The sequence below is a fragment of the Neofelis nebulosa genome, chromosome 17, assembly GCF_028018385.1.
Source record: "Neofelis nebulosa isolate mNeoNeb1 chromosome 17, mNeoNeb1.pri, whole genome shotgun sequence".
Taxonomy (NCBI): domain Eukaryota; kingdom Metazoa; phylum Chordata; class Mammalia; order Carnivora; family Felidae; genus Neofelis; species Neofelis nebulosa.
Window position 1 is genome coordinate 6,756,668 of NC_080798.1, and position 24,785 is coordinate 6,781,452.

Sequence of the window (24,785 nt, forward strand, 5' to 3'; positions counted from 1 at the left end):
AGGTCTTCCAAGAGATGCATGAACAACCATTACAGAACACATAGTATGTGTGAATCACTGTTATAACGACCACCCAGATGGTCACTTCTGATTTCTCACAAATACATGAGGCAGGCATCATTGCAATCCTTAGAAAGATGAGGACCACAAGAGCAGAGACGTTAAGTGCTCTCTCTGAATTTATTCACAACTGAGGGGCAGAGTAGGAATTGGAACCTGAGGGGCTGGTAACAGTGTATTTAATCCATAATATAAAAAATACTACTTAGCTGGATTCTTCAAATAAACCAGATCTAAATTAGTTTTCTGTCTGCACATGGTCATTTCAATTTATAATGGTGTTATTTTATTTTAAATTTTTGACAAGTTTCTACTTATTTATGAAGTATTTTTCAATAGGTAAACATTAACTGTAAATCCCACCCTAGAGATCTCAGTAAACCGTAGATGCACAGACTGTAGAACTACAATGCTGCAGGTTCCTGCCCCGTGACAACCTGGAATTAATGAATGTGAGAGGGCTCAATATTGGAAACGCAACAGAAAGAATCATTTGCTTTCATTCCAAAAACAAAAGTGCAATACCACAAGACACAGGAGCTCTGTAAGTACTGTCTGATTAAATTGTGTGCATTAGAAACAAAATTAGTACTGTCTTCACTGTATGCACACACACACACACGCACAATTAATGCCTGAGTTAAATAAAATTAGTAGCAATATAGCAAGCTTTGTCAAAGATACTGAAATACAAGACACATGGAAAAAGATGTTAAGGCAAGAACTTTGTATATTGTATAAGTGAAATAATCTGGAATCTGGATTGGTATTATATTATGTTGGTATTATAATAATATTTAAAATTCATTTTTTATTTTAGAGACAGAAAGAGAGCATATGTGTGGGAAAGAGGGCAAAGGGTGAGAGACACAGAGAGAACCTTAAACACGCCCCGTGCTCAGCACCAAACTCAATGCGTGGCACCATCCATGACCCTAGGATCATGACCTGAACTGAAACCAGGAGTCGGACAATCAACCAACTGAGCTACCCAGCTGCCCCAGGATTATAATATTTTGAGGCAGCAGAAGTATCACAAGATGCATTTGAGCCTAAAAATCTTGCCCTGAAACCTAAGTTATATTTTACTTAAAAGTTGTTTCCCTGACATCACTGGGAAAAGGCTGTCCACAATCAATTGAGATACAATTCTTTAATCTTTTTTAAGGCATCACAGATGTAGAGTTAGAGAAAACATTTCAACTCTAGCAACTGTGATCAGATACACCTTTTCTGCACACAACCAGATGATTACTATACATGCATCCAACTATTTAGTACAAATATGGATGTGTTGTAAGTGCACCTTAGAACCTGACAATTATGCCTACAGTTCATTAAAATAGACTGAACAACATACTGATTCCACAAATACAGCCCTTAAGCACATTAAAAATCAGATTTCATGGCCATTTGGGTGAAACCACATACTCACTGTCAGTGAGGATTACACTACACGCCTTAGGAGCCATCAGGGTTGTGTGTAGGTCTAGGACCCCATCTCTCTATACCAGCTCAGCTCCTGGCTCAGGAGGTAATCCAGCTTCCCGTGTGGCTTTGGCACTGAGCCAGATTCAAACGCAGAAAACCCCCTTTGTTCAATCTGGTCACTTACCTGGACTCCTGACACAGTTCCTTCCCTTACAGAGTCTACCTCTCAGATGAACACAGAGAAAACCCACCTACTTCTTCCTGCTGCCTGCATGATGGGCTCTGTGTGATGGTCAGAGAAGTGAGTACGTGTGCAAGATGGGCAGCTGGGCCCTGAGATGTGTTTATTACTGTGTGACGGCCCCCTCCACTCACAATGGCAATTAGCATTTCACCTGAAGCGGCACTGACAGTGACAGGCTTGGGACCTGAGAATATTTTTGCAAACTTTCTCCCCACTGGCCAGTTACCAAGAACAACTACAAGTTTCTAGCTAGCACCTCTAGAAACCACTGGTGTGTGGGAAAGGACGCAAAGCCTGAAAGAAAGAAGAAGCCTGGGCAGGAGAGCACCATGGGCCCAGAACAGAGAGCGCTGGACAGGAGAGCGGGCATGAGTGAGACACGGAGTCCAGGTCAAGGGCTGGGGTGAAAGGGTTAAGAGAGAGAAGTAAAGGTTTTCAAGTTATAAACACATGGCCTCTCAGGGGGAAGAAAGGACACGGCATCTGACCTGGTAATCAGTATTAGTCTGAGAAAGACTTTTTTTTTTAAGTTTATTTATTTTTATTTTTTTTAATTTTTTAACATTTTTTTAATTTATTTTTGAGACAGAGAGAGACAGAGCATGAACAGGGTAGGGGCAGAGAGAGAGGGAGACACAGAATTGGAAGCAGGCTCCAGGCTCTGAGCCATCAGCCCAGAGCCCGATGCGGGGCTCGAACTCATGGACCGCGAGATTGTGACCTGAGCTGAAGTCGGATGCTTAACCGACTAAGCCACCCAGGCACCCCATTAAGTTTATTTATTTTTAGAGAGGGAGAGAGCGAGCAAGTGGGGGAGGACCAGAGAGAGAGAGAGAGAGAGAGAGAGAGAGAGAGAATCCCAAGCAGGCACTAGGCTGACAGCTCAGAGCCTGAAGCAGGGCTCAGTCTCTCAAACCCCAAGATCGTGACCTGAGTCAAAATCAAGAGTTGGATGCTTAGTCCACTAAACCACCCAGGTGCCCCAGACTTTTTCCCTTTGATCTTCAAATCTCTAGGCCTCTTTGTTATTATCTGGAAAAACCATACTTTGCAAAGAGGCCTATTTTATGCCATTAAAATACCCATACCTTTATGGATTGCATTGTGTCCCATCAAAATGAAATGTGCTAGGGGCTAGCCTGGGTGGCTCGGTAGGTTGAGTGTCCAACTTCAGTTCAGGTCATGATCTCACAGTTCGTGGGTTCGAGCCCCGTGTCAGGCTCTGTGCTGACAGCTCAGAACCTGGAGTTGGCTTCACGGATTCTGTGTGTGTGTGTCTCTCTCTTTGCCCCTCACCCACTCGCACCCTGTCTCTCAAAATAAATAAATGTTTAAAAACAAAAGCAAAACCAAAACAAACAAAAAATTAAAATGAATGTACCGAAGTCTTATCCCCTGGTAGCTCAGAATATCTAAAGAATACGACCTTCTTTAGAAATGGAATCACTGCAGGGGCGCCTGGGTGGCGCAGTCGGTTAAGCGTCCGACTTCAGCCAGGTCACGATCTCGCGGTCCGTGAGTTCGAGCCCCGCGTCGGGCTCTGGGCTGACGGCTCGGAGCCTGGAGCCTGTTTCCGATTCTGTGTCTCCCTCTCTCTCTCTGCCCCTCCCCCGTTCATGCTGTGTCTCTCTCTGTCCAAAAATAAATAAAAAACGTTGAAAAAAAAATTAAAAAAAAAAAAAAAAAGAAATGGAATCACTGCAGATGATATGAGTTAAGATGAGATCACACTGGAGAAGGGTACACCTAATCCAACATGACTGGCATCCACAAGAAAGGGAAAATTTAGGGGCTCCAGGGTGACTCATCAGTTAAGTGACCAACTCTTGATTTCGGCTCGGGTTGTGAACTCATGGTTCATGAGATGGAGCCCCAAGACAGGTTCTGTGCTGCCAGTGTGGAGCCTGCTTGGGATGCTCTCTCTCCCTCTCTCTGCTCCTTCCCTGTGTGCTTGCTCGCTCTCTCGCTCTCTCTCTCTCCTTCTCCCTCTCCCTCTCTCAAAATAAATTAATAAACATTTTAAAAAAACAAAAAGGGGAAATTTAGAGGCAGACATGCACACAGGGTGAACACCACATGAAGTTATGATTCCACAAGTCAAGGAAGCAGAAGCTGGGAAAGTGGCCTGGAGCAGACCCCCCAGGACCTTCACAGGGTGCACGGGCCTGAGGACACTTTGATCTTGGACGTTTAGCCTCTAGAATGACCAGACAATACACTTCTGTTGTTTCAGCCACTCCATATAAGGTCCTTGTTATGACAACCAAAGCAACTGTCACACCTTCCCTTCCACCTGCCTCCCCACAGGCAGACGGACATGAACGCAGAAAAGGCCACCTTTCCATGTCCTTTGCCACAGCGGGGATTCAAACACAAACAGCTCTGATCTGAAGGTCATACCATGGGTTTCTCCTCTCCTGTCTTCAGAGACACTGCCCTCCTAGAAACATCTCAAATCCTGCTACAGCACTGGGGACCGGACTGTACCAAGATCCTCCAACAAAACTCAGGCACAGTAACCCCTTTTACCTCCCCATGGGTCAGAGTATGATGTAGATTTACATTTTCTACTTTACATTTTCGGTTCAACTGTTCAAAATGAACAGTGACCATTTAATAAAAGGTAGAGGGTATCCGGATGGTGGAATCTTGCGTGTTACAGCCATTTGGAAGGTCAAGTTCGCAAGTATGCAGAGAATGTGAGAATGTGTGAAAATGGTGAAGTCATCCCATCTCAAGAACCACCGAGACCATCCTCATGTGCACAAAGCAACGTGACCAATTATCCACTTCCCACCATGTGTGGAAGAGCCAACATTTAACTCTTTTTTTTTTTTAATTAGGAAATATCACTATGTTTTCCCAATAATATAGGAATATTGTACATTATTCCCCCAAAATACAGAGAAACTTAAAGCTCTTAGAACCCTACCCAGATAATCACTATCAATATTTTTTTTCATTCAACGCTTTAAATGTGAAACAAGGAGGGTTCTGATAACATGAGTCATTAATCATTTCCATTGAATAAACAGCAATGTTTCGGGAATTCAGGATCTATTTCTATTGGCATAATGATACCGCTTTCATACACCTCCAGACAAACTCTCAACCAATTTGTAGGAGAAAGTAGGGGGTCAAGGTTCTGAGACTGCAGATACATCCAAATGTTTGGCCTTTTCTTATTGAATGAATGAGTGAATGAATGAATGAATGAATAGGAAAAAAGGAATGTTTCAATCTTATAAATCCATACCCCTTTTCCTGCTGTGCTCCTGAACATACTATGGACATGAACTCTCCTGTGCTTCTAACCCAGGCCTGCTCCCCACTCACTTGTGAGCATTCTTCCCCCCCCCCCATTATTTCCCCTCATCCCCACAGAGACCAGCGGGTGCTATACTCTCAATTTCGAGGCACAGCTTGTCCCCTTGTTCCATCAGGGACCCTCAGTGCCCTGGGACCACACCAAACGCTTCACCTCCTCCCGAACATTTCTAACCCCTGACTCTCACTCCCACCCTCCCCTCCTGGCACCTGCTTCTCCTGAGCCCCCTTTTCCCAATGCTCTACTTCTTACCCAAAACAGTCACATCCCACACACTCAAAGTCCCCCACCACACTCCCCACTTCCAGTGGCAAAGCTCAGAGTACTTTTTCAATGTCGAACACATTAAATGTTGCCATTGTGGCCTGTGGTGAGGAGTCCAAAGGGCAATTAGGATCCTCTTGTCTTGCCTCACAGGACTGGAGATACGCATGAAACTTTCGTCTCCGAAAATGTTACTGGGATGCATATCCACCTGGTGACCATGTGAGTGACTGTGGGCGAGTGAGACATGTCATCTTGGTGGGTGTGTGCATCGTGAATGCGTCAGAAACATGGATATCTGCATGGGGTGAGTGTGCATGTGAGGGAGGGAGAAAAGGACTTATTTCAGTACATATTTCAGTGTTTCAATCTGTAAGTGTGCATGTATACGTCTGCACACAATCTGAGTAAACACTGTGTGTGCATTTGTGTCTTTGGAGATGGGTTGTCAGACAAACGGCTCTCTTCCCAGATGTGTCAACTAGGGTGTGAGTACAGAAGAATTAACCACACCCAAAGGGAGGTGTGGCCTTCGCCTCTGCTGCAGGGAGAGACCTCTTGAGTGTTTAATATCCTGCCCCACGGAAGTGTCTTGGCTCAGAGGCTTCTCCACCAGACTGCCTAACAATGGGATTTACAATGGGCCTTTAGGCCAAAAGTATCATGTCAGCTCTGGAAGGGCTGGAGACGAAAGGTATCAGCTCACCTTGGGGACATAATGGGGACTGAGGTCAGCCATACAGAAGGTAAGTGGAACAGCTGTACTAAAAACTCTGGGCACCAAGCCTTGGGTGAGCCTCCATTGTTGGCAATACTCCATGTTTGGCAATAGTCCATGTTAACTCAACTCAACCCCAGAAAGTAACGCTCCATGACTCCACAGAGAGAGGACAATGAGGGGATCCACACTGGGCACATTTCCTGGACTCTGCCCCATGCATCCCTTCCCCACCCTATGTTCATCTGTTCACTTTCCCTGTAATAGACCACAACAGTGAGGAGAACAGTTCTCGATGAGTTCTGTGAGTCCCTCTAGAGACCTACGGAAACTGAGTGAGGTTTGGGGAACCTCCAAACCTGCTGCTGGTGTCAGCTGTGAGTGTGGTCTTGTGTGGACCGTGGTCCCTCTAACTTCTCAGCTGGAATAAAATGCTCAGGGGGGAGGGATGGTAGACATAGGCCAAACGGTGATTTCTCTCTATTTTCTATTTTCTCTATTGGAAAGCCTCAAGAATCTATTTTGGCTCTTAACTTCAGGTTTCTTCACTCATTACATACTCAGTGAATGCTCCCTAACGAAATTTCAGCGTAAGTCCAGAGAACTCTGCTAACCATTCACTGCAGCTGAACTAAGGAAGTAGCACTGGCTTCTCTGATCGTTCAAAGAATGGTACAATCTGCCTGTTAAACTGGTTCTTTCCACTTGTGACAGACATTTCATGGACATCTGTCTCGATGGATTGTTGGTTTGTTTGGACTTCCTCACACAGTTGGGATTGAGACCCTATTTTTCTATAAAATTTCTCTATCATCATTTCCAAGGCAACTTGTATTTAGCTCTACTAATGAGTCCAATCATTTCTAAGATAAATGACTCATGTCAAGTTTTCGCTTTTACTCTTCTGTCACTGGACACTGTTTTTAGTTACTTCCTCTGAGATCATTTATCTTGAATACTTCAAAAATGATGCAGCTCAGGGGTTGAAGACTACCACTCAATTTGATTTGGGGTAGAGAACTTCTGAAGGAAGCAGTGAATCCAGTGAGATACACCTGTTTTGCTGTCTCCCGTGAGTCAGACCTCAGGATTTCCTCTCTCTTTCCTAGGAGAACCTGTCAGCCTTTAGAGATCATGAAAAAATAAAAGGGTCGATTTGAAGATATTCAGAAGGAACTTTTAATTGTTCCTGATAAGTACCAACTGGGAAAATGTTTTTTCATGAAGATTCTCACCTCCACAAGCCTGAACTGTAACTGTGTCTATAGGAAAAATGGTCATTGCACTTCCAGGGGAGGTGAGGTCACAAATTCACAAACCTTTGTCTGAGTCTGGCTGCCTCTTGCAGACATGAACTGGCTGTCGTGACCTCCACACAGAACCAACTGTCCTGACAACAGGAAAGATTCCAGTGAGTATTTGTATTTCAGTCTAAGAGGCAGAGTTCTTAGGAAATGAAATCTGAATAAGTACTTGTGTGACCAAAAGGATTCTTCTGGGGTAGAAACAGATCCAATGGCTGATCTAGAGGAGGGGGAGGAATAATTCCTCAGTAAGGAACTGAGAAAGTGAAGACATGGGTGTCCTAGTCCCTACACCCATTCCTGATCCCTCCTAATATAATGAAATTCTTACCAAGAATGATCGTTGGTGAATGATACTAGTGATAATAAAATGGGTTTTCATAGCTGCTCAAACACTGTAGTTAAGAAATTGATGTGCTGTTCACATTCCCTTACAAAAACCATGGGCTACATTCACTGTATTATGAGAGATGTACCTATAATGCCTTCATGCTTATAATAAAAAGTACAACAGAACTATCAGAATAACCTCACTTTGTGCAGAAACCATGTATCTGAATTTATTTCTGGAATAAAGAAAGTGTGTTGTAAAACTCTAGTTCTGGGTTTGTGAGACACTTGAAACAGTTATTGTGTCTCTACTGAAAACATGTGCACTTTCGGTGCTCTAAAGGTTACCATGAGACTGCTTTCCTGCTTCAAGTTAGGGACGAGCATTTGGGGAAAAGTGAACTCACTCATTATGGTTTCAGAAAACACTTGGGAGGACCTAATGCATGTATATTATTCTCTCTGATTTAACTATATTCTAACCTCAATCCCAAGCTCACTACTCACTTCACTATGATCAACTTCCACTGTGCATAAAATGTCACATTCCATGTTATGTATGTCTCTTGTAGTTTACCGCACTGCACAAATTCTGCCCCATAGCTAATAGTCACACTAACTTGTGCATTAAAAAACTATGGAGTATGTGATCTGAAATAAGTAATTATTTGGCGTCTGGCCTGCCATGTTTTATCACATATTAGTGTTTCATGCATCGTGATTTAGGAACAAAGTGACATTGTTCCCTAATGTCCATTGTATCTGTGCTCCAGCAGGACAGCAAACAAGGCTTTCTGCTGCCAAAGTTAAGAGTGACACAATCTTGTGTTGATAAAATCCAACTTGTGCAAGGGCAGGTTACTTTAGGATGATGCTGTGATTAATGGATCTGTGTTTTAGTGGAATCCTCAAAACTTCATTCATATGTCACATTGAATTATACAACAAGTAATTAAATAGAAATGGAAACCTGTTACAAGCAAAACTCCCAACGATGTAAACTACAATATCAAGGTCTAAACCTAAAGAGAGAGGTGAATTATGTCAAGGCACAGCTGACATAGTTGGTTAGTGGACCACAGTGGTCAGAGCACAGTCTATGAAAACTTCACTGTCAACTTCTGGTCCCCACTCTGGGGTGAATTTAGACAGATTGCTCGATTGCTCAACCTCTGTGTACCAAAATTCTCATTTTCTGTACAATGAAAATTATGCAATGCCAATGCGTACCTCATTCAGATATTAAGACCTACCAAAATACCAGAGGTACAGCATGATAGGACGATTCATGCAAAGTAATGCTGTATAAATATTTTAATTTGAACTCTTGGAATCTCCTTAACAATAACCACAAAAACTTAATTATTTCTCAATGAAAATCTTGGACTTTATTTGATATGATTAATATTGTCCACACGACGAGTGCTCAGGCAGGCTCTTCAAGCTCTCAAGATGATGATCAGTCACTGGGAACTGACTGATTGGCATCAAAGCATTTGCCAATAGGAATGGTCCACTTAGTACAGACCATACAGGGATTCCAGGCACTTTCTCTCTTCCTTACTGCCATCTTTTCCTTTTCTACCTTCATTACAGATTCAGGTCCATGGTTCTGATCTGCAAGTACCTGTTGGCACCCACTTTCTGACCATTCTCCTTAAAGGTATTCGAAGACAAAAACAGCGAAACACTTCCTCAATGCTTCGGAATGTAACTTTGTTTTCTATCCACGCAATGTTGACAGAGCGTTTCCAATGGCACCACTGGCCTCCTAAGCATCTCCAGCCATTCTGATCAGCTCAAGTAATGACAGGCTTCACATTTTCTCTTTAATATTTAAATCCGTAATAGATTCAGAATTGATTTATCCCATGATGTATCTAATGATTCACATTGTGCTTTCTCCAATGTAGATAGCAAATTTCAGTTTTCTGAAAATGTTGTATTAAGCATATACTAAGCTGACTTTTCCATGGAATAACCTGGTACTTCTCTCCATCTCCTCCTGCCTCTTTAAGTCTCTGGCAATCCCACAGGAGCAAACCACCAAAGTTGCTCTTGTTGTCAACATTTTCAATGAGTCTTTTTGTTCACAAGAATGACTGTTGCTCTAATATAAAGGAAAATGTGTTGAATGGCAAAATAGCTTCTAGGGGTTTGGCAATAGTAATACTATTCTTATCACAGACAATAGTTGGAATCCTGGGCAATGTCTCTCTTCTTCACCATTATCTATTACCACACTGAAGGCAGGTTGAGACCCACAGAATTGGTTCTGAAGCACCTGATTGTATCCAACTCCTTGGGCATTCTCTCTAAAGGAGCTGCCCATGCATTGGCAGCTCTGGGATTGAAATATTTCTTCGATTATCTGGGATGTAAACTTCTTTCATAAGTTCAGAAAGTGGGCAGGAGGGTGTTCATTAGCAGCACCTGCCTCTTGAGTGTCTTCCAGACCATCATGATCAGCCCCATGAACTCCTGTTTGAAGGAGCTTAAAGTCAAAGCCCCAAAGTACATTGGCTTCACCATTTCCCTCTGTTGGATCATGTGCCTGATAGCAAATTTTATCATTCTTCTGTATGCGTTGTATGTGTCTGGGAAACGGAGGAGCAGAACATCACAAAGAAAAGGGATTTTGGATACTGTTCTACATTCAATCATGAGACAATCACAGTTTCCGTATATGCAGTGTTGATAGTATTTCCTGAAGCTTCCTTGTGTGGGCTCACAATCTGGGCCAGTGACTCCATGATTTTCTTCCTGCACAGACATAAGCAGCGGGTCCAGCACATTCGAAGCACTAATGTCTCCCCCAGATCCTCTGCTAAGTCCAGAGCCACCCAGAGCACCCACATCCTGGTGAGCACCTTTGTGTCTTTTTACATCATATCCTCTATCTCTCATGTTTATATTGCTTTTATTTATAATCCCACATGGTGGTTAATAAACACCTCTGCCCTAACTTCTATATGTTTTCCAACTGTCAGCCCCTTTCTGCTTATGAGACAAGTTCCTACTATAACCGGCATCTGCTTTGTGAGGGTAAGAAACACAAAATCCCCTACTCTTACCAGAAAAATGTAAATGCTATGTTTTTGGATAAAACTCAATTGTTTATTCTCATCAGACACAAAAAGTCAATACAGAATCCTAAAGAGAAGACACATATCTTTCTAAGGTGGAGCCTATAAGTATTTGGGATCCTCAGATGCCTGAATGTGGACACTACATAAGCATAGTCAAGGTGAATGAATCAGGGTAGCCTCATGTGGCGAATAAGTTTAAGAATTCTCTGAGCTTGCAACAATGGGTTAACAAGGCTTAGGATGGAAAGCCACCAGAGGGCAAAAGTGCCCCCAGCATAGAACAAAGCAGAGAGAGGAAGCCACTGTCACAGGACAAAAGCATCTGAGACCAGGAATAGGCAGAAAGCCACTGCAGCAGAGCTAATTAGCGAGAAAAATGCCTTGTTCACCCTGAGGTAGCATGCCCTATCTTAGCCCCTAGAAAAAATAAGATAAACAGACAAGGTGCCTGGTGCCTGCAATAAACGGCCTGTCTACTCAATGCCAGGACTTTGATTTGTCTTGACCCTAACTCCTAACACCAAATACCTTCAAAACCCCCTTTCTCTCACACACACGAGTTAATGATCACTGTTTTATTGTCTCTTTCTGCATGTCCGTCACGTTTGTAAGTCCTTTGATCCTAATAAATATGGAGCAAAGACCCTTACTCATCCCTGACATTAGCCTCTCTCATATTCAATTCTGCATCCACTCTCTTGCTGGACAACAGAGAACTCCAGCCTCAATGTTGGCAACAGCCTTGTCCTGATTAATCAGAGCACTTGAACGAGTGATAAATTCATGGGAAATTCTGCCAGGAGCTAATACAGTCCAGAAATGACTGCTGGATATTGTTGGAAGACAGGTCTACCATGGGTTTCTCATTATGTTCATGTCTTATGAACAGAAGCACGGACAGCTTTTCTTCTAGACCGTTTCCTTATGTGTGTTTAGAAAAGGTCCTTGGAAGACAGGGACCGTGTCACTCTCTGGAACATTAGGCTGACTTATTTGCTGTACAGGGAACAAAGATAATGTCTTCCTCATGGAAAAGAGTACAACAGGTGTGTTAGCAGTTCTCTTTAAAAGATCTCATTTTGCTGTACTCAGGCCTCCACGGTTGTGATGCAAACACACTGCATGTGTAGCACTCATCTGGGCCCCTCAGCATCACCATGATTGGAATAAGGTCAGGACAAGGAAGGGAGCCAAGAGAAACTTGCTATCAGGATGTTCATGCTGCCTGCTGTGCCTTGAGCAATAAAATGTTTTGTTTTCATCTGTAAATCTCACATTTTTTGCCAGTAGCTATAAGAGTTACAGGCCAGGGGTGCCTGGGTGGCTCAGTCAGTTGAGTGTCCAACACTTGATTTTGGCTCGGGTGATGATCCCAGCGTCATAGGATCGAGGCTCATGTCAGGCTCTGTGCTGAGCTTGGAACCTATTTAAGATTCTCTTTCCCTCTCTCTGTACCCTCTCCCCTGCTCACAGTGCCTCTATATGTACACAATGGAATGGAATAAAAATGAGTTGCAGGCTAATCTCAAACACTCACTATTCCTGAAATAACCATAGCTGTCACCCAAAACAAACAAAAGATAGATCCAGAGAGAAACACATAGATGATAGAAGATAAATACATAGAACTCTTTAAAAGTTGGATTATACTGAAGCAAAAGCTCACCTACTCTCTAAATCACAATAAATTTAGGTGTTCAGGTCAGGACAGAGACTTGAAAGAGCCAACTGATCCCTATCCAAATGTAGAAGAATGTAGGTTGTTTGGGCAGGCTGATGACATGGCAGAGAGAAGAGCAGGACCAGCACTCCACAGGAAGAGGGCAAAGACCAAGACACCTCCTGGGCAGAGCAGCCCGGAAGGACCATGGAAGAAAAACAACTACTAAAAGATGATACTGAGCGCCTGGGTGGCTCAGCTGGTCAAGCGCCCAACTTCACCTCAGGTCATGATCTTGCAGTTCATGGGTTCGAGCCCTGCGTCAGGCTCTATGCTGACGGCCTCTGATTCTGTGTCTCCCTCTCTCACTGCCCCTCTCCCACTCATGCTGTGTCTCTGTCTCTCAAAAATGAATAAACATTAACATTTTTTTCAGTTAAAAGGTATCAATTCTTTGCCATAGTGTACCATAGTACCTTTCTCTCATTTTTACAATGTCTTTTTAAAATCCACACAGGTCACAGATGTTTTTCTGTGTAAGTGGATTCTTTTGGGAATGTTCACTGGAGCCTTCACTTTGATGCCTGTCCTTATACACAGCACTGTCTACATTTATGGGGAAGGTTGAGGTGAGAACACAGAAGATCCTGATAATGTAAACTCCTGGAAATAAGCACAAATTCCTGGGAAACCTTTAGCCTTTCAAGGTTATAGAACTGGTCAGGTAAAACTCAAGATCTCCAAAGGATGAAGTTAGACCCCCGCTGATATCTGGGTCATGTGTAGAATAGACAGAGTTACCCCAAGCACAATGTTTTCATGATGGGAGAAAAGAAGTGAAATAAATGGATGTCCAGAGATGAGCAGAGAGATCAAGTTGGCTCCCCAAGGTTCAAATCAGCTATGCTGAACCGTGGGGATACTGATATAATTTTTTGTGTGCTGTCTTGAGCCTCCCAGTTGGGAGGCCCTGGTTAGAAGCTAATCATCTCCCCCTTGCTGACCAGCTGATTAAATCCACCATCAAACCACACTGAGGTTTCTGGCACGGTAACTTGTCCAAACCCTAACCTCATCTCTTCAGCTCCATGGTAGTCTTGAAAAACAACCACCTAGCAACTAGAGTAACACTGAAAATCAGCAAACTAGCAGCCACTGGAGGGGGCAAGAATGTCTCTGGAACTCCTCAAAAGCCCAACCCCAGAAAATTTTCACTGTTTTAACTTATCTGTTAGCTTGCTGGAAATACACATCTCATGGTTTGTCTCTCTTTGATCTGACGCGGATCTCTGATCTCAGATCTTTGATCTGATCTCTGCGAACACTCCTACCTGTGGGCATTCATTGGAAACAATCAGTGGCTAATGTTTACAACTGTAGAGTTTGGAAAGTGACAGCATGTGGATATGTGATATATAGGATAAGAAGGAGGCACACAGGAAGTGGGAGAACAGGATAGCAGGGTGATGTGAGGACCTGGAGGTGTAGGGTACAGACAACACGCAGGAAGAGGATAAAAGGCAAAAGGGTGTTCAATGCTGCTCAGGAGTTAAAGTGCAAGGCCAGGTTTAAGATTATGAGGGGATTAAGTGTGCAGGGAAGTTAAGAGTAAGAGAGTTAGTTATTAGGATCTGGGTGGAAAAGGTATACAGGGTGTAATGGTAACAAAGGGAATAATGGCAATGGAGAGGTGATGGGCAAACATGGTAAAATATAAGAGCTAAATCTATGAACGTCAAAAGAAAATATAAAGGTCCATCGTGATGATTTCAGATTTGATCGTGGTTTCATAGACATGACAGCAAAAGCACAAGACACAGAAGAAAACCTATATAAACTGCACTTCATCATGATTAAAAACCTTTGTACATCAAAAATACTATCAAGAGAGTGAAAAGACACCCAACAGGAAGAAAGAAAACACTTGCCAATCATATATCTGATCAGAGGGTAGTATCCAAAATATAAAGAACTCTTATAACTGAACAACAAAACAGAAACACAATTTATAAATGGCTAGGGGTGCCTGGGTGGCTCAGTCGGTTAAGTGCCTGACTTTGGTTCAAGTCATGATCTCGTGGTCCATGGGTTTGAGCCCTGGGTCGGGCTCTGTGCTGACAGCTCAGAGCCTGGAGCCTGCCTCAGATTCTGTGTCTCCCTCTCTCTCTGCCCCTCTGATGCTCGCTCTTTCTCTCTCTTTCAAAAATAAATAAACATTAGGAGATTTTTTTCAATGGCTACAGGATTAAACAGGTATTTCTCTAAAACAGTACACAGATGGCCAACAAGCACATGAAATGACACTCAATGCCATTAGTCACCAAGGAAATGCAAATCAAAACAACAATGAGCTATACCCATTAGAATTGCTACTTACAAAAGCAAAAAAAAAAAAAGTTCTGGTGAGAACATAGGGAAATTTGAACACATGAGCACTGTTTGTGGAAATGTAAAATGGTGCAGCTGCTATAGAAAATAGCACGGCAGCTCCTCACAAAATTAAGCATAAAATTACCACGTGATCCAGCAATTTCATTTCTGGGTATATACCCAAAGGAATGGAAAGCAGGAATTCAAGCATATTTTACACCAATGCTCAAAGCAGCATTATTCACAATAGCCAAAACATGGAAATAAACCAAATGTCTATCGACGAATGAACAAAATATGGTGTGTACACACACACACACACACACACACACACACTCGAGTATTATTCAGCTTTATAAAAGAACAAAATTCTGATATAGGTTACAACCTGGATAAACTCAGAGGACATTATGCTACATCTAAGAAGTCAGACGCAAAGCACAAATACTGGATGATTCCACTTAAATGAAGCACCTGGAGAGGTCAAGTTCATACAAAGTAAAATCATGGTTGTCAGGAACTAGGGGGAGGGAAAGTGGGAAGTTATTGTTTGATGGGTATAGAGTTTTAGGGCTGAGATGTGGGAAAAGGTCCATAAATGGATAGTGATGACAGCTGCACATTAAATAATGGGAATGTACTTATTGTCACTGTATACTTGTAAATGATAAAAATGGTGAGGGTCTGGCTGGCTCAGTAGGTAGAGTGTGCAACTCTTGATCTGAGGTTTAGGACTTACAGTCATATGTTGGGCATAGAGCTTACTTTATAAAAAGTATCAAAGTGGTAAATTTTAAGTTATGTATATTTTACCATAATTTAAAAAAAAGGCACTAACAATCCACAGTGAATATCACTTAAACCCACCACAATGGGTATTCTATAAAACAAAACCTTAAGGGTCCCTGGCTGGCTCAGTCAGAGGAATATGCAACTCCTGATCTTAGGGTCATAACTTCGAGACCCATGTTTGGTATAGAAATTCCTTAAATAAATGAAAAACTTTAAAAAATGAAAAAAAAGAAACCTTAAAAATAAGACATTTTGGTGAGGATGTGAAGAAATTGGAACCCTCATACATTAGTGGTGGGGATGGAAAATGGGGCAGCCACTGGGGTTATTCTGTAAGTTAAATGTGACCAAACAATTCCACCCTTAGAAATGTACTCTAAAGAAATAAAGGGGTGAGGGTTGCCTGGGTGGCTCAATCCTTTGAGCATCCGACTCTTGATTTCGGCTCAGGTCATGATCCCAGGGTCATGGGATTAAGCCCCACATCGGGTCCCACTCCACTGAGCATGGAACCTACTTAAGATTCTCTCTCTCTCTCTCTCTCTCTCTCTCTCTCTCTCTCTCTCTCCCTCTCTTCCCTGCTTGCTCTCTCTCTCTAAAATAGAAAGAAAGAAAGAAAGAAAGAAAGAAAGAAAGAAAGAAAGAAAGAAAGAAAGAAAGAAAGAGGTGAAGGACATCAAAGATACAAACGTCCAGGTATAAAATAATTAAGACATAGAGATGTAATGTACAGCATGGTAATTATGGTTAATAATAATATACTGCACATTTAAAAGTGCCTAAGAGTAGATCTTAGAAGTTCTCATCACACACAACAAAATTTGTAAACAATATGATGACCGATGTTAACTAGACTTACTGTGGCGATCATTTTGCAATATATACAAATATCAAATCATTATGTTATAAACTTGAAACTAATATAACAGTATATGTCAATTATACCTCCATGAAAAAAAGAGCTGAAAAAGATATTGAAACAAAAAGTTTACAAGAAAGTTCACAGCAGCATTATTTATAATAGCCAAAGGTGGAAAGAAAACATCACATAAACATACAATGAGAAACTTTTTCAGCTATAAAAAGGAATAAAAGACTTATAAACAGTACAACGTGGATGAATCTGGAAAACTGTATGCAAAGGGAAAGAAGCCAGAAATAAAAGGCCACATTTTATGGGACTCCATTTATAAGAAATATACATAACAGTCACATTCATAGAGATAGAAAGCATATTAGTAGTTCCCATGGTTGGGGAAGGAGGGAATAGGAGTGAACTGATTAATGAGTATGGGAGGTCCTTTTGCAGTGATGGAAATGTCATGGACCAAGATAATGGTGATGGTGGCACAGTGTTATGAATAGACTACATGCCACAGCATTGCACCCTTAAAGTGGTTCAAAGGGTCAATGTTATGATACATGTATTTTACCCCCAATTTGGGAAAGACACAGACCATAGCAATCCCACATCTGGGCTCTAGTGCATTATACCCAAAGCACCTCTCCACATAAGGGCAGGTGCATAAGGCTGTTTATTGCTTATTGTAGGGGAAAACTGAGATTCCCCTGAAATGGCTCTGAGCCATCAGCCCAGTTCTGATTCCCCTTCTGTTAGGTCGAATAGAGCTCGGTTGGTTTCTGCTAGTGTTGAGATGAATGGTATTATGGCTAGAGGTCATGCAGGAATAGTCAGATGTACTCTTGGGTGGTAATTAGTGTGACTAGTGTAAAGGATCCATTTATTTTAGCAGTACTGATAGGAGAATAATGGCGAGTGTGACTTCGTATGAGATTGGGCTACAGTTAGGGCTCCAATTAGGGCGTATTTGGAATTTGAAGCTCATCCTGATCATAGGATAGAGTAGATGGCGAGGCTTGATATAGTTAGCATAAATAGTACTCCTAGATTTATGTTAATAAGTGGATATGGTATGGGTAAGGGGATTCACATGGTGAGGTCTAGCGTGAGGGCTAGGATGGGTGCTATGATGAATATGAATATGGAAGATGTAAGGGGTCGGAGAGGTTCTTTAGTGAAGAGTTTTACGGCGTCTGCAATAGGTTGGAGCGGGCTGTATGGTCCTACAATGTTTGGTCCTTTGCGGAGTTGTATATATCTTAGTACTTTGCGTTCAACTAGGGTTAGGAAGGCTACGGCAAGGAGAATGGGGATAATTAGTGAGAGGATGTTGATTATGAACATATTGTTAGGAAGAGGAATTGAACCTCTGATAGTAAAAGTTTAAGTTTTATGCAATTACCGGGCTCTGCCACCCTAACAAACCCGAGCTCTATGGGTGATGCTGTTGAATAAACTGTCTAGATTAAGATTATATCATCTATTTGGTTAAAGGCACTTTGGTAAAGTGGGCCTTATTTCTCTTGTCCTTTTGTACTGGGAGAAATTATTTAATAGATAGAAACCGACCTGGATTACTCTCATCTGAACTCAGATCACGTAGGACTTTAATTGTTGAACAAACGAACCTTTTTTTTTTTTAATTTTTTTTAACGTTTATTTATTTTTGAGACAGAGACAGAGCATGAACGGGGGAGGGCAGAGAGAGAGGGAGACACAGAATCGGAAGCAGGCTCCAGGCTCTGAGCCATCAGCCCAGAGCCCGACGCGGGGCTGGAACTCACGGACCGCGAGATCGTGACCTGAGCTGAAGTCGGACGCCCAACCGACTGAGCCACCCAGGTGCCCCGAACAAATGAACCTTTGATAGCTGCTGCACCATCGGGATGTCCTGATCCAACATCGAGGTCGTAAACCCTACTGTTGATATGGACTCTGAAATAGGATTGCGCTGTTATCCCTAGGGTAACTTGTTCCGTTGATCAAGTTTTTGGATCAATAAGTGATGCGATGCTTTCGACTGGTTAGTCTAGATGTAAATCACTCGGAGGTTGTTTTCTTCTCCGAGGTCACCCCAACCTAAATTGTTGACTCATGTAGAGAGGTCTGTTGTGCCTGTCGGTTGATTGATAAGGTCTCTTTGAGTCAGTTAATTAAAGCTCCATAGGGTCTTCTCGTCTTGTAATATTCCCGCCTCTTCACAGGAAGGTCAATTTCACGGATTGGAAGTAAGAGACAGTAAAGCCCTCGTGTGGCCATTCGTACAAGTCCCTATTTAGGGAACAAGTGATTATGCTACCTTTGCACGGTCAGGATACTGCAGCCGTTTAACTAATGTCACCAGGCAGACAGTGCCTCTAATACTAGAAATGCTAGAGGTGATGTTTTTGGTAAACAGGCAGGGCTTGTGTTTGCTGAGTTCCTTTTACTTCTTTTAATCTTTCCTTATTTGCATGCCTGTGTTGGGTTAACAATTGGTTTGATATTCAGTTTATGGTTAGGCTATATTTATCTTGTTAACTATCAGTGGTTATCCGCTCTGATATAAGCTTATGCAAGGAGAAGTATTTCTTGTTACTCATATTAGCATTATTGCTTCTATCGTTGAATAGATTAACCCAGTATTAAATTAGGAGTTAGCTGCGTTTTTTGACATTAGGTGTTTTGACTGTTGAGCTTGAATGCTTTCTTAATTGATAGCTGCTTTTAAGCCAACTATGGTTTATGTTTGTGCTTACTCTCTAAAAAAGGCTGTATCCTAGTTCTAAAAAGCTGTACCTTTTTAGATTATATTTTAAACTTACATGAGAATTTTAGGAAGTTTTGGGGGTAAGTTTAAAGTTGAACTAAAATTCTCTTGTGGGTAACCAGCTATCACCAGGCTCATTAGGCTTTTCATCTCTACCCACAACTCTTCTCACTATTTTGCAACATAGACGAGTTCATCCTGTAAAGATTGTTCATGGGTAACTCGTCTGGTTTCAGGGGGCCTAGCTAAAGTTCTCTTTGTTAGGTTGTTCTAGCTGATTCATTGTGCAAAAGGTACAAGGGGTAATCTTTGCTGTGTAGTGCTTTTAATTTTTCTTTCATCTTTCCCTTGCGGTACTTTCTCTATAGCGCCAAGTTAAATTTCTATCTCCTGTACTTTTAAGGGTAACTAAATGTTTTATTTTACTGTCTAGTGTTAATTGCATTTATGGGTGTTTGGGCTAGCTTTGGCTCAAGATGGTGAGTTTAATATGAAATCTTCTGGGTGTAAGCCAGATGCTTTGTTTAAGCTACATCTTGTTTACCCAAGCACACTTTCCACTATGCTTACCTTGTTACGACTTATCTCCTCTTGTGGGTTTAGTGGTTTGAATAGGTTTCTTTAAGGGTTTTGTCACTTGAGGAGGGTGACCGGCGGTGTGTGCGTACTTCATGGCCTGATTCAATTGAGCTCCCTATTCTCAAATTTACTACTAAATCCTCCTTTAGTCCTTAGTTTCATAAGGATTTTCGTGGGTATTCTAGTTATAGAAAATGTAGCCCATTGCTTCCCATCTCATGGGCTACACCTTGACCTAACTTTTTTGTGTGAAGATACTTGTGCTTACTTTTCTTCCTTTCTAGGGTTTGCTGAAGATGCTGGTATACAGGCTGAATTAGCAAGAGATGGTGAGGTGTATCGGGGTTTATCGATTATAGAACAGGCTCCTCTAGAGGGATATAAAGCACCGCCAAGTCCTTTGAGTTTTAAGCTGTTGCTGGTAGTTCTCTGGAAGATAGTTTTGTTTAGTTAGACTATCTATGTTTAGGGCTAAGCATAGTGGGGTATCTAATCCCAGTTTGGGTCTTAGCTATCGTGTGGCCGGAAATGTTAAAGTTACTTTCGTGCTGTATTTTTACGCTAACTGTAGCTTCTTACAGCCTAGTTAAGGTTTAACTTTAGTATGAGTTTTTCTCTGTAACACTCTGTAACCTGGAGCCTACCAGAGGAGAGTGACTGACTAAGCATTACAGCCATTAACCATTTGGTCTGAAAACATCACATGATAGATTCTGAAGTGAAATGAGCAAGTTGCGAAATAATACACAAAGTGTTATCCTATGATTGTAAAACAAAAATAAAAATAACAACTAGAAAATACTTTTTTAAAAAGCCCATGGAGAGCAGGGCCCCCCTTACCTCCCATAGACTACAATATGGACTCACTACTCAGAAACCTATCTCCTTGGGAGCTTCACAGTAGGATTACCTGGGCTACTTTATTGAACCCTGCACCTGGACTACTTTATTAAACCAGTGCTGATTCTGGGCCCTGCCAAGACCAAACGACAGAATCGCTAGAGGAGGCACACAGGCGATGGTAGTTCCCAACACTACCCAGGGATCACAACAGGACGTCAGCGCTGAGAACCACTTTGCCAAGCATAGCTTCTCCAACTTTAACGTACAGACCAATCACCTATGGATCTACTAATACAGACGCTGGGGCCCCACATGCAGAATTTACGATCTTCCACTTCCTTTCAATCGGACTCCCTGGTCACATTTCTGCAGGGTGTCCACGTGAAGTCAGGTGGGGGTTGGGCTGGCTTCTGCTCTTGCAGCAACCTTTGAGATCTCAGAACCGGCCTCAGTCTACAGAGGTCAGGGAAGGGTCACTTGGCATGTGTGGGTGGTCCCACCAGGGACTCTGAGGCCTCAGATCATGTTCGCCTGGTCTGGGAGAACATCCTGGCTGACCCAGGGCATGTAGATGCCACTGCATGACCAGGTGGGGAGAGGAATAATGAGATTCAAACCAATTCTAGCAAACGCTAACCAAATTTAAAGAGGAAGGGATATATCCCAACTTACTCTATGAATCTAGCACTCCTCTGACACCAAAACCATTACAAGAAATCTATAGATTAGCATCTCTCATGAACCAAACATTAGCAAATAAAATGCCACAATGTATTTTAAAAGACAAGACAGTCCAACAACTGATGAATGGATAAAGAAATTGTGGTTTATATACACAATGGAATACTACGTGGCAATGAGAAAAAATAAATATGGCCTTTTGTAGCAACGTGGATGGAACTGGAGAGGGTGATGCTAAGTGAAATAAGCCATACAGAGACAGACAGATACCATATGGTTTCACTCTTATGTGGATCCTGAGAAACTTAACAGAATCCCATGGGGGAGGGGAAGGGAAAAAAAAAAAAAAGAGGTTAGAGTGGGAGAGAGCCGAAGCATAAGAGACTGTTAAAAACTGAGAACAAACTGAGGGTTGATGAGGGGTGGGAGGGAGGGGAGGGTGGGTGATGGGTATTGAGGAGGGCACCTTTTGGGATGAGCACTGGGTGTTGTATGGAAACCAATTTGACAGTAAATTTCATATATTAAAAAATAAAAATAAATAAAAAAAAAATAAAAGACATCTTTGATGCAGGGTACAGTAAAACCTTGGTTTGCGAGCATAATTCGTTCCAGAAACATGCTTGTAATCCAAAGCACTTGGATATCAAAGTGAATTTCCCCTTAAAAAATAATAAAATTCAGATGATTCGTTCCACAACCCAAAAATATCCATATAAACATGATTACAATACCGTAATATAATACAAAACAGTAAAGAAAATACAGAATACAAAGAAATATAAACAAATTAGCATGCACTTACCTTTGAAAACTTTCATGGCCGGTGTGAGGGAGACGAGAGAACGGTTATTGTGTAGAACGACTCTCACCATCACTAACAGAATCACTGCCATCTATTCGCTCAATGGAATCTTTTTCTTTTCGTTCAACTTTAACAAGGAACCTATCCAATGACACTTGCTTTTGCCTCCTCTTGAGGATTTCACGGAAATGTGACACTGCATTGACAATCACCCACAATCCCGCAGGGAGAGAGAGAGAGAGAGAGAGAGAGAAGAACGAATTGTGATCACGTGACACTTGGCATCAAGTACTAGCAGTATTGCAAGACATTGCTCGTTTATCAAGTTAAAGTTTATTAGAAATATTTGCTCATCTTGTAGAACACTCACAGAACAAGTTACTCGCAATCCAAGGTTTTACTGTACTTGATCGTAGGAATTCAAGATTAGAAGAACATTCAAAACTCAAGCCATGTATGTAACTGACCACATTAAGAAACTAAAATGAAGAGTCCCATGATCATCTCAATAGACATACAAAAAGCTTTAGACAAATGCCAGCATCCATTTCTGAAAAAGAAAAAAAAAAAAACCTCCCAGCAAACTGGTAACAGAAGGGAACTTCCTCAACCTCAACCTCACAAAGAAAATCAATGAAAACATACAGCTAACATTGTATATTTAAGTTTATTTATTTTGAGAGACACAGAGACAGTGTGAGTGGGGGAGGGGCAGAGAGAGAGGAAGAGAGAATTCCAAGGAGGCTCCTCGTTGCCAGCATAGAACCTGATGCAGGGCTCAAACTCACAAAACTATGAGATCATGACCTGAGCCAAAATCAAGAGTCGGACGCTTAATCGACTGAGCCACCCAGGCACTCCTACAGCTAAGGTTATATTTAACAATGAAATACTGAGCGCTCTGCTCTCATATCAGGATTAAAATTAGGATTTCTCTCCACTTCTAGTCTACCTTGTTCTGGTTGCGCTAGTCAGGGAAGAAAAAGAAATAAAAGGTCTCTCCTCTGGAAAAGAAGTAAAGCTCACGTCCCTCACAAATGACAAGGTCATTTACATAGAAAACTAGATGGAATTTAAAAATAAATTTTTTTTGGTTTTATTATATAAAATTTATATTTATGTAAAAATAAATAAGTAATATTATTATTAAAAAAATAATTTTTTTTACTTTTAAATAGTTTTAACTACTGACCAAGGAAGAATTTCAGGGTGAATGGACTGCTCTGGCTCCTGAGTTCATGGCTGCTCCACCTGTGGTCCCAGACCTGCTCTGCAGGCAGGCATGTGCCTCTGTGCCTTGTCAGCAATTCCCCACCAAAGACTGGAGTGCTCAGCACCCCGCTGAAGACTGGGGTGCGGCTCCCCCTGTTCAGGCCACCGAATGGGTAGTAATGACCACTGAGTGGTCTTAAGCTGTTCCTGTACAATCTGTGGAACAAAATTGAAATACAATTGATGGAAAATAGATGGTTTCTTTGAAAAATAAATAAATAATAAGAGCTCCTAAAATTAATAAAGTTGTTTGGCAAAGTTACACAAGATCCATAGAAGCATTTCAAGCTTTGTTTGCCTGTAAACACTGCTTTAGCTGCATCCCACAAAGTTGGACATGTACCACTTATTAAATCAGTTCAAGATGGTACCTGATTAAAGACTTCCACTTTGACTCATGTTTATTCAGAAGTGTTTTCTGAGTTCAGATTATTTAGGAGAATTTCCTAATATCTTTTTGCTACTGACTTCTAGCTTCATCCCATTACAGTCAAAGACTGTGTAATTTCTTTCCTTGGTTTAGATTTGTTTTATGTCCCAGAATTTTGTAAGGTTTTTCTTTTCTTTTTTTAAGTAGGCTCCATACCCAATGTGAAGCCCAAGGCGGGACTTGAACTTATGACCCTGAGGTCAAGGTCTGAGCTGAGATCAAGAGTCAAATGCTTAACCAACTGAGCCACCCAGGAGCCACTACTTTGTAAGATTTTAATCTTTTTAATGTTTACTTATTTTTGAGAGACAGAGGGCAAGCGGGGAAAGAGCAGAGAGAGAGGAAGACACAGAATCCGAAGCAGGCTCCAGGCTCTGAGCTGTGAGCACAGAGCCCAACATGGGGCTCAAACTCACAAACTGCGAGATTATGACCTGAGCCGAAGTGGGATGCTTAACCAACTGAGCCACCCAGACACCCCACTCTGCACCCCACAGTGCACACTGGTTTCAGTGGTTTTTTTATCATACAGCTGTGCACGTATTAACACAACCATTTTTTAAATATTTCAATCACCACAAAAAAAAACAAAAACAAAAAACCTTGTAGCCCTCAGCCATCACCCTAAGCAGCCTTATCCCTCCCATCTCTGGGCAACATGAACTTACTCTGTTTCCATACATTTGCTCACTCCGGACATTTTCTATAAAAGAAATCTATCATCTGTAGGAAATGATCTTTACTTAGCACAATGTTTTCAAGGTGCATCTGGCCTGTGCCTTGTATCAGAACTTTATTCCTTTTTTTCTTTTTTAAGTTTATTTATCTTGAGAGTGTGAGCCATCACGCGCGCAAGCGCGCACAGGGCCCCAAATGGGCTCTCTTCACCAACCAGTGAGATCATGACCTGATCTGAAATCAAGAATCCGATACTTAAGTGACTGAGCCACCCAAGCGCCCCCTACTTTATTCCT

The 24,785-nt window shown here is 41.9% G+C and overlaps 1 long non-coding RNA gene and 1 pseudogene across 1 annotated transcript; one reads left to right on the forward strand and one right to left on the reverse strand.

Moving 5' to 3' along the window:
- Nucleotides 1-7,318: 7,318 nt before the first annotated feature.
- Nucleotides 7,319-10,836, forward strand: LOC131500146 (vomeronasal type-1 receptor 4-like; annotated as a pseudogene).
- A 7,063-nt stretch (nucleotides 10,837-17,899) lies between these two features.
- Nucleotides 17,900-20,515, reverse strand: LOC131499935 (uncharacterized). The gene is made up of 2 exons (XR_009256092.1): nucleotides 18,314-20,515; nucleotides 17,900-18,080 (listed from the first exon to the last, which is right to left on the reverse strand). It is a non-coding gene; the product is annotated as an uncharacterized LOC131499935 (long non-coding RNA).
- Nucleotides 20,516-24,785: the final 4,270 nt, after the last annotated feature.